Source organism: Erpetoichthys calabaricus, chromosome 7, assembly GCF_900747795.2.
Source record: "Erpetoichthys calabaricus chromosome 7, fErpCal1.3, whole genome shotgun sequence".
Lineage (NCBI taxonomy): Eukaryota > Metazoa > Chordata > Cladistia > Polypteriformes > Polypteridae > Erpetoichthys > Erpetoichthys calabaricus.
In genome coordinates, this window is record NC_041400.2 from 40,806,100 (window position 1) to 40,815,011 (window position 8,912).

The window sequence follows — 8,912 nt, forward strand, 5'->3', positions numbered from 1 at the left end:
ATCCTGTTATATATTGACACCCCCTCTAGGGTTTGGGTCCATTGACCATTATTCCCATATTACGTTTTTACAAGTGGTCAGGTTTATCACTGGTACTCAAAGTTTTTTGGCCTGAGAATTCTAAAGTTAAATTTAACAGTGGACCATTTGAGTCTAACAGTCACTTATGAAAATAATTCTGTGTTATATTTCCCAAAATTTATTTTCTAATAGGCATTTATGCTAAAATACTAAGATTCAAATCCAACACTACTGGATTTGCATTTCAAGGTCCTAGATATCAGGTAGCAAACCATAATAACCACTGTGGCAAGTGGGTGGGGGTGGTACACAACCGGGATGCCCTGAAGGACTGGAGGAGGGCTTACACCTCCTCCAGACCATGAGGGGGCGACCACCCTGGTGGCTTTGGGGACCATGGGAACAGAGCTTAGAAGCTCAACTCTATAGGGGCCCGTGGTCACCACCAGGGGGCGCCCCAATGCCTGTGGAGCCCTGGCCCTCAGCACTTCCACCACACCCGGAAGTGCTGGGGGGGAAGAAGACCAGGGACACCTGGAGTGCTTCCGGGTGCACAGCCGGCATTTCCGCCACACCAGGGAGTGCCAGCCGGCACTCATTGGGAGACACCTGGAGCACATCCGGGTAATTATAAAAGGGGCCGCCTCCCTCCATTTGATGGCTGGAGTCGGGAGGAAGAGAGACAGAGCTCGGGAGGAAAGGAGTGGAGGTGGACCTGAAGAAAGGTATCGTGGTGTGGCCTGGACTTGGGGGAGTATTGGGTTGTGTTCTGTGTTTTCACTTGTAAATATTGTAAATAAACGTGTGTGGGTTTGAACTAATGATGTCTACCTGTCTGTGTCCGGGCTGTTCCCCACACCACTTAATCATAAAGATCGACAAACAGCAGGCTGCCTGGCTCTGATGTGCACATCACCAGTGGCATGATGTTACAGGACTGCCTTGACCATACATGGACTGTTCAGGCTGACATCAAAGTGAGTTTAGAAGGGAGAGCTGTGCAGTGTCCGAGATGGACTGGACTGGAGAGGAATGGAAGTTGTCCCCAACAACAACAGGAACAGAGCAGGAAAGTGAAAGTTGTTACCATCCCCAAGAAAGTTAGACAATATGCCAGGTAGAGGTATTTGTAGACTCATTTTTCATGTATCTAGTTATATCGATTTAGTAGCACTGATTTTGGCCAGCAGCCTCAATTGTTACAAATAAATACTTAAGTGAACAAATAACAGTCTAGCGTGTCTGAGCAATTTAAAATTCACTTTGCTGTGGTGACTGTCACCTTGTGGACCACTTGACCAACACTTGGGGACCACACTTCAAGAACCACCAAGATAGATGATTGAATTAATGAGTGAATGTAGCTACGTTGGCCTCAACAGCTGCTGCATTTTACACGTAACCATCATCCAGTACAAAGAAACCAGAAACGGTCATACCTGCAGATAAACTGCTAAGTGCTGGCTGTTTTCTTTTTGTGTAACATTACCAAATGTTTTATCAAATGCATCTACAAATCTTACAAATGGAAGTACACATCACCATGCAGAGCAGGAGTCAAAGTGTGGGACAACATTTTATGTTAAAGCTCATCATCTCTGCTACTTCAAGGACACCACTGTAGCTCCTCACCACATCGCATAAGCCCTTTTTTCTGGTTTTGAAATGATTTTTTTCTTACTTTTCATGTATTTCAAATACCAATATTCATAATTACTAGACCAATTCCTGTGAGGTGAACAGTTTGTTAGAGAGTTGTATTATAATGAAAGTCCACCCATTCATTATTTCGTTTCTCTTATGCCACACAGTTATATTAGCTACTCCAAGTGTGTATGTGTGCATATGGGAGAGACTGAATTCCCAGTATAGCTGCTTTATAGTGCCCCACATTTACAGCTTTAATTATGCATGGACAGCTGCCTTAGTCAAAATGAGACTTACTTGCTTGGTATGAATCGTCCAAATAGTTGTCTTCAGACCCAAGCATCACTTAAGACCTGTGCCACTTACCAAGGCAGGTGCCCGCTCACCATGCTGCTTCATACTGAAGGCACCCCTTCTTAGCCACTAACTCCATTGGGACTATGGCCATTACTCACGATAGCTCTCCTTAGCACTATACCTTGATGCAACCAAATAAAGTTCACTAAATATTGCAATAAAGTAGAATTAATAACACAGTAAAGCCAACAGTAGCAAAAATATTTTAAAAGAGTCTTATTTAATGATAGTTAAATAAGAAAGCAGTCATAGCTGCTTTAAAGTTCACCGAGATCAGGGAGATGTGGACATCTTGTCAAGGTGGCAATGGTTGTGGAGATCTTCATTTTTTGTGCAGTATACACCCCAGACTTATAGGATTCTCCCCATATAGGGTTGACAATAATTATATTAATAAAATGATTGTTAATCTTAAAATTACTAGTCATGTTTACACTGCAAAACTGTGTACTTCTCCCCATTGCGCCAGCCATGCTAATCTTTAAAAAGCCCAGGTAGATAAATAAAAGTGTTTTGCAAATTCCAGAGAAATGAAGATATGGTAGAGCAAAATAATGTCTAGTAGTCTGCACTACTACAAGTAAAAAAATGCAAAATCTATTTCCGTTTAACTTCACTCTGTGTAAATGCAGAACACTGTGACAATTCTCAGGTAAAATGCAAGTATACATTTTACAAATTACCAAATATAGAATAAGTTCATATAGTTCACAAGTTCAAAAAGATTCAGAGTTTAAATTAATGCCTAGCAGGCTGCACTACTATCAGTTAAGAGATACAAAATCTAAATCAATAATGATTCAAAGTTCATATCAAATAAAGAAAAAAATGAACACAGTAAAGGGATTTGAGTATTTGTTCCTGGTCCAATCGCCATATAGCGGTTTATTACGGCAATTTATATTTGTGCTGTCGTTTACAGGCTTTTTAAATGACTTGTGTAGAGTAACAAGGTGTGGAGTTGTCACATGTCACAGTCCACATGTCCATATTATTTTATCTGGATATTCTTATTTCCTCCCATATCTCCAAAATATGCAGTTTAACTGGCAAGTCTATGTTGGCCAATTGTGGTTGACTATGAGTGTGGCCATTGATTGGCTGTTGGCCCATATAGGATTGGTTCCTGCTCCCAGGACAGATTGTGCTTTCTGAGAAATTTAATAAGGTATGTAGTTCCTGGAAAAGCTGCGTGAGCTTTAGCTAAAGAGAAGCATGGGATACATTGAGATACATTGCCACCATAGAGCCCTTCAGCCAAATCCATTTCTCTGAGTGGATGGCTACTGTATAGAATTGTATAATATTCTTGATTGTGATTCTTCTTATAGTTCTTTTTAAGTGGATTGGTGATGGTGAACGTTACCAGTGTGAATCTGGACGCAGATAAGTCCTGTAATGAAATGACAGTCCATTCAGGGCTTGTTCCTTTCTGGAATGCAAGGTCTAAACCTGGGATTTTGCATTTCTCTCTTTCACTGCCCACTGCCCTGTGGCATATGTGATTAAATCTTTTATGCTTGTACTTCATTCTTTCCAGAATTGCTGCCCTCAATGTGGCCCATGGGACCTGGGAATACATAATAGTGTAGGACTGCCTTTGTTTGCAGGTTCTCACTGCTTTTGTGTGGATTTTCTCCTGATTCCTCATTGCTCTCCGGCATCCTAAAGACATTTAGGCTACATCTACAATACTACATTTTCATTTACAAATGCCGTTTTTTAATTGAAAACAATCTCCATCCATAGTAGCATTTTTAAATCATTTGTAAGAGCATTTTCATCCACAGTAAAACAACTGAAAACACTTATGACATAATTGTCTGCCCAAATTGAGCATGCAAGCAGCACAGATGCGATAAATTAGACATACACTATGACAATTTTGGCTCAATTTTAAACCAGATTTGAAGATGCTGATTGGTTTTCTGAGCTGGCCCAAATTTCAGATTATTCAACATCATTTCATGTGCAGTATGAGATGGGTTGCATTGTCTGATTGCATCTTATGATTGGGCTTTTGTATGATCAGATGAATTTCTTTCGTGTTAGAAATGTCAGTTGGCTGTTGTGCAGCAGGAGCGATCTCACAAATTGATTTTCTAATGTCACTATCAAATTTCCCAAAATTCATTGTGTAGCAAACAGAGTGAGTGTGTACATGTATAGTCTGAGCACCCATGTTGTGGCTTGTCAATCTGGCCAAATGGTGACTCTGTAAGTTCATGATTTCTAAAAATCGCACGGTGTGTGCCCAGCCTTACCCAAAATCGCTGATCCCAGATGGGATGCTAATGTCACAGGCCACTCGATTTACTGCAAAATTGTAGTGATCGGTAAATTATTTCCCTTTTGCACATGAATGCAGCATTCAATCTGAACAAAACACAATTTTGATGCATGCAGGTAAGCAACACAGCAAGTACTATGGGAAGCAACTCTTCTATGTCAGCTGTGTTGGAATATTTTCTTCAGTGAAAAGTGACCATTCTGGTAATGCAATGTTGCGATAAGATAAGATAATGGCACGGCAATCACAATAGATAGAAGATGACACAATACTACACATTCACAATGGCTTAAATGCACAGTGCAGCGCTCTGCCCTTAGTCTAGTTGAAGCCAACGTCAAATGAACATGGATGGGTACTACACAACAGGACTGCACCATTGTTGAACAACACGCCATAGTAAGATTTCTTTAGGCAGATGGAGTGAAACCTGCTGAAATTCACCAAAGGATATTGGCTAAGTACGTCCGTTAAAATAGCATGACACAACAAATTTTTTTATGAATAGGTAGAAAGGTTTAAAGCAGGAAGAACAAATGTAACCGATGAAGCTCAATCTGGCCAACCATTAACATTGCACACACAAGTCCACATTGATATGGCAAATGCATTCATCAGAGAAGACAGACAAATTACGTTGTCTGCCGTTGCTGCACATTTGTTTATCAGTGATGATCTGCATGATGATTTGGAGTACCATGATGTTTGCACAAGACGGGTACCCAAACAACTTAACTATCTGCACAAGCCAATACCCTTCAGTGAATTACAGCAGGTTTCACTTCATCTGCACAAAGAAATCTCACTATGGCACGTTGTTCAACAATGGTGTAATCCCACAGTGGAGTGTCCATGTTCATTGGACCTTGGCTTGAGCTAGACGAATGGCAGAGTGCTGTACAGTGCGTGTTCAAACTACCCATAAGCCATCGTAAACGTGTTGTATCATGTCAGCTTCTATTCATTGTGGTTCTTGTATAATTTTCAAATTGCCTTTACCTTTTGATTTATCCTTTTATATCCTTCTAGTTTGATAGTCTGAATTATATGTCATTTTAAACCATATAGCTTAATATCCTATATAAATATATTCCCCTTACAAAAATGAAATACATGTTGTGATAAGCTGCCCGGACACAGACAGACGGACACCGTATTAAAGTCCACCACACGTTTATTATACATAATAAAATCCAGTAAAGTGCACAAACCCAGTGCCGAAGCACCAATCACCCCTTTAAGTCCTGGCCACAATACAATGCCTTTCACAGTCTCTGGTCCGCCTCCACTCCTCTCCAACACGCTTCGTCTTCTTCCTCCCGACTCTCGCTCCAGACTGGAGGGAGGCGGCCCCTTTTATATGCCCTGGATGGGCTCCAGGTGCATCCTCAGGGCTTCCGTAGCCACACCCCTGTGTGGCGGAAGCTCCCATGGTGCCCTCAAGTCTCTTCCCCCCAGTACTTCCCGGTGTGGCGGAAGTACTGAGGGCCAACACTCCCAAGGCATTGGGGCGCCCCCTGGCGGTGACCACGGACCCCTACAGGGTTGAGCTTCCACGCTCCGTACCCGTGGTCCCCAAAGCCACCAGGGAGGACGCCCCCTCGTGTTCTGGAGGAGGCACAAGCCCTCCTCCACTCCTCCTGGGCATCCCGGCCGGGCATGGATGCCCGCCGGGCACCACAATGTAAAATATATTTTAAAAAAATATTGCTATAAGTATGAATATATGTAAAATATGTTACAATGTACTTCAAGGAAAAAGATATTACAATATCTTGTGGAACACTGTGGCCTATTGTAAAATATGTGAATAACTACCATTTTTGTGTATGCAATATATTTTTCAAAAAATAAAAAAACATACTGTATCTCTCAATATATTTTAAAACACTAGAAATAATAAGCTGTAAGACCCATTTATCAAAGTATAATACAATATATTTTTAAATAGACAATAAATTCTACTTATACAATACAAGATATTTTAGAGTATTCTAGATAGCTTGATATATTTTAAATATATTTAATATATTTGTCCTTTTAATATTTTGAACTATATTTTAAAAATAGACTACCTTGGCAATTAAAATATCAATAGGTATCTCATAGGTGTTTTTTTTATCCCAGACCAAATCCCACTGTGAAACAGAACAAATTACAAAACCAGAATTAATCGAGGACAAGTAAGTAATAAGGTTAACATGCAATGTTCTATCATTGGTATAGTGCTTGATTTGTAAATTGTAATTAAAAAGTAGGTGATTTCAAATAAATGACATATAATCTTTAGCATTCTTGTTATTCATTTTGAATGCAGCTTGTTGCTTTGATACGCTCCATGAGTGTCTACAACGTTCCACACATAGAAAGATTGTGAACAGGTGCTCTAATATTCCATCCATCCATCCATCCATTTTCCAACCCACTGAATCCGAACACAGGGTCCTGCTGGAGCCAATCCCAGCCAACACAGGGCACAAGGCAGGAAACAATCCTGGGCAGGGTGCCAACCCACCGCAGGACACACACAAACACACCCACACACCAAGCACACACTAGGGCCAATTTAGAATCGCCAATCCACCTAACCTGCATGTCTTTGGAATGTGGGAGGAAACCGGAGCTCCCGGAGGAAACCCACACAGACACGGGGAGAACATGCAACTCCATGCAGGGAGGACCCGGGAATCGAACCCAGGTCCCCAGATCTCCCGACTCCTAGGCAGCAGCGCTACCCACTGCGCCACCGTGCCGCCCCTAATATTCCAGACCTCCTTATAGTTAAAACTGTTAGCCTGACAGTACATTTGTTCATCTCCAGAATCTGATATTGAAGAGAGGTACATTTAACAAACTGGTAGCACTGTAACTTTTTTTATCACTTTTCTTGAAATGTCAAAAAACATCAAGCTTACAGTGTGCAGCTCAGCATGCAATAAATTGCAGCCCACATATGCTGACACATCTACCTTCTTGAAGAACTTATAGTGAGGAACAGGGAGTTCAAAATAAGTTGGATTCATTGGGAAGCTCATGATTAACCTTTTCCAGGTTAAAAAATAAGCCATGAAAGATTTTTCAGAAACATGGAGCGGGACACAATGTATATTATATGTCTTACAGTCAATGTAAGTAGTAGTAGTAGTTTCTTGTAAAAAATGTTTTATTTTATACTGTATTGAGGATTTGTTCTGTTCTGTGTACTGTATTGTATTGTATTGACCCCCTTCTTTTGACACCCACTGCACGCCCAACCTACCTGGAAAGGGGTCTCTCTTTGAACTGCCTTTCCCAAGGTTTCTTCCATTTTTCCCTACAAGGTTTTTTTTGGGAGTTTTTCCTTGTCTTCTTAGAGAGTCAAGGCTGGGGGGCTGTCAAGAGGCAGGGCCTGTTAAAGCCCAATGTGGCACTTCTTGTGTGATTTTGGGTTATACAAAAATAAATTGTATTGTATAATGTATATTTATTATTTTAAGAATATATATGTGAACTACATACTGTATATTTTACATTAAACTGAAATATATGTCCACATATTCAGATAGATAGATAGATAGATAGATAGATAGATAGATAGATAGATAGATAGATAGATAGATAGATAGATAGATAGATAGATACTTTATTAATCCCAAGGGGAAATTCACATACTCCAGCAGCAGCATACTGATACAAAAAACAATATTAAATTAAAGAGTAATAAAAATGCAGGTAAAAACAGACAATAACTTTGAATAATGTTAACGTTTACCCCCCCGGGTGGAATTGAAGAGTCGCATAGTTTGGGGGAGGAACGATCTCCTCAATCTGTCAGTGGAGCAGAACAGTGACAATAGTCTGTCGCTGAAGCTGCTCCTCTGTCTGGAGATGACACTGTTTAGTGGATGCAGTGGATTCTCCATTATTGACAGGAGCCTGCTCAGTGCCCGTCGCTCTGCCACAGATGTCAAACTATCTAGCTCCATGCCTACAATAGAGCCTGCTTTTCTCACCAGTTTGTCCAGGCATGAGGTGTCCTTCTTCTTTATGCTGGCTCCCCAGCACACCACCGCGTAGAAGAGGGCACTCGCCACAACCGTGTGATAGGACATCTACAGCATCTTATTGCAGATGTTGAAGGACGCCAGCCTTCTAAGGAAGTATAGTCAGCTCTCTCCTTTCTACAGAGCATCAGTATTGGCAGTTCAGTCCAATTTATCATCCAGCTTCACTCCCAGGTATTTATAGGTCTGTACCCTCTGCACACTGTCACCTCTGATGATCACGGGGTCCAGGAGGGGCCTGGGCCTCCTAAAATCCACCACCAGCTCCTTGGTTTTGCTGGTGTTCAGGTGTAGGTGGTTTGAGTCGCACCATTTAACAAAGTCTTTGATTAGGTTCCTATACTCCTCCTCCTGCCCACTCCTGATGCAGCCCACGATAGCAGTGTCGTCAGCGAACTTTTGCACGTGGCAGGACTCTGAGTTGTATTGGAAGTCCGATGTATATAGATATATATTTATGGGTGTATAACAATATTTTTATTTCTGTAAGGTTAAGTTCAGCTGTTTGCAATGAAAATTCCCATGCATATGTTGCACTGGGATCAATTTTGGCA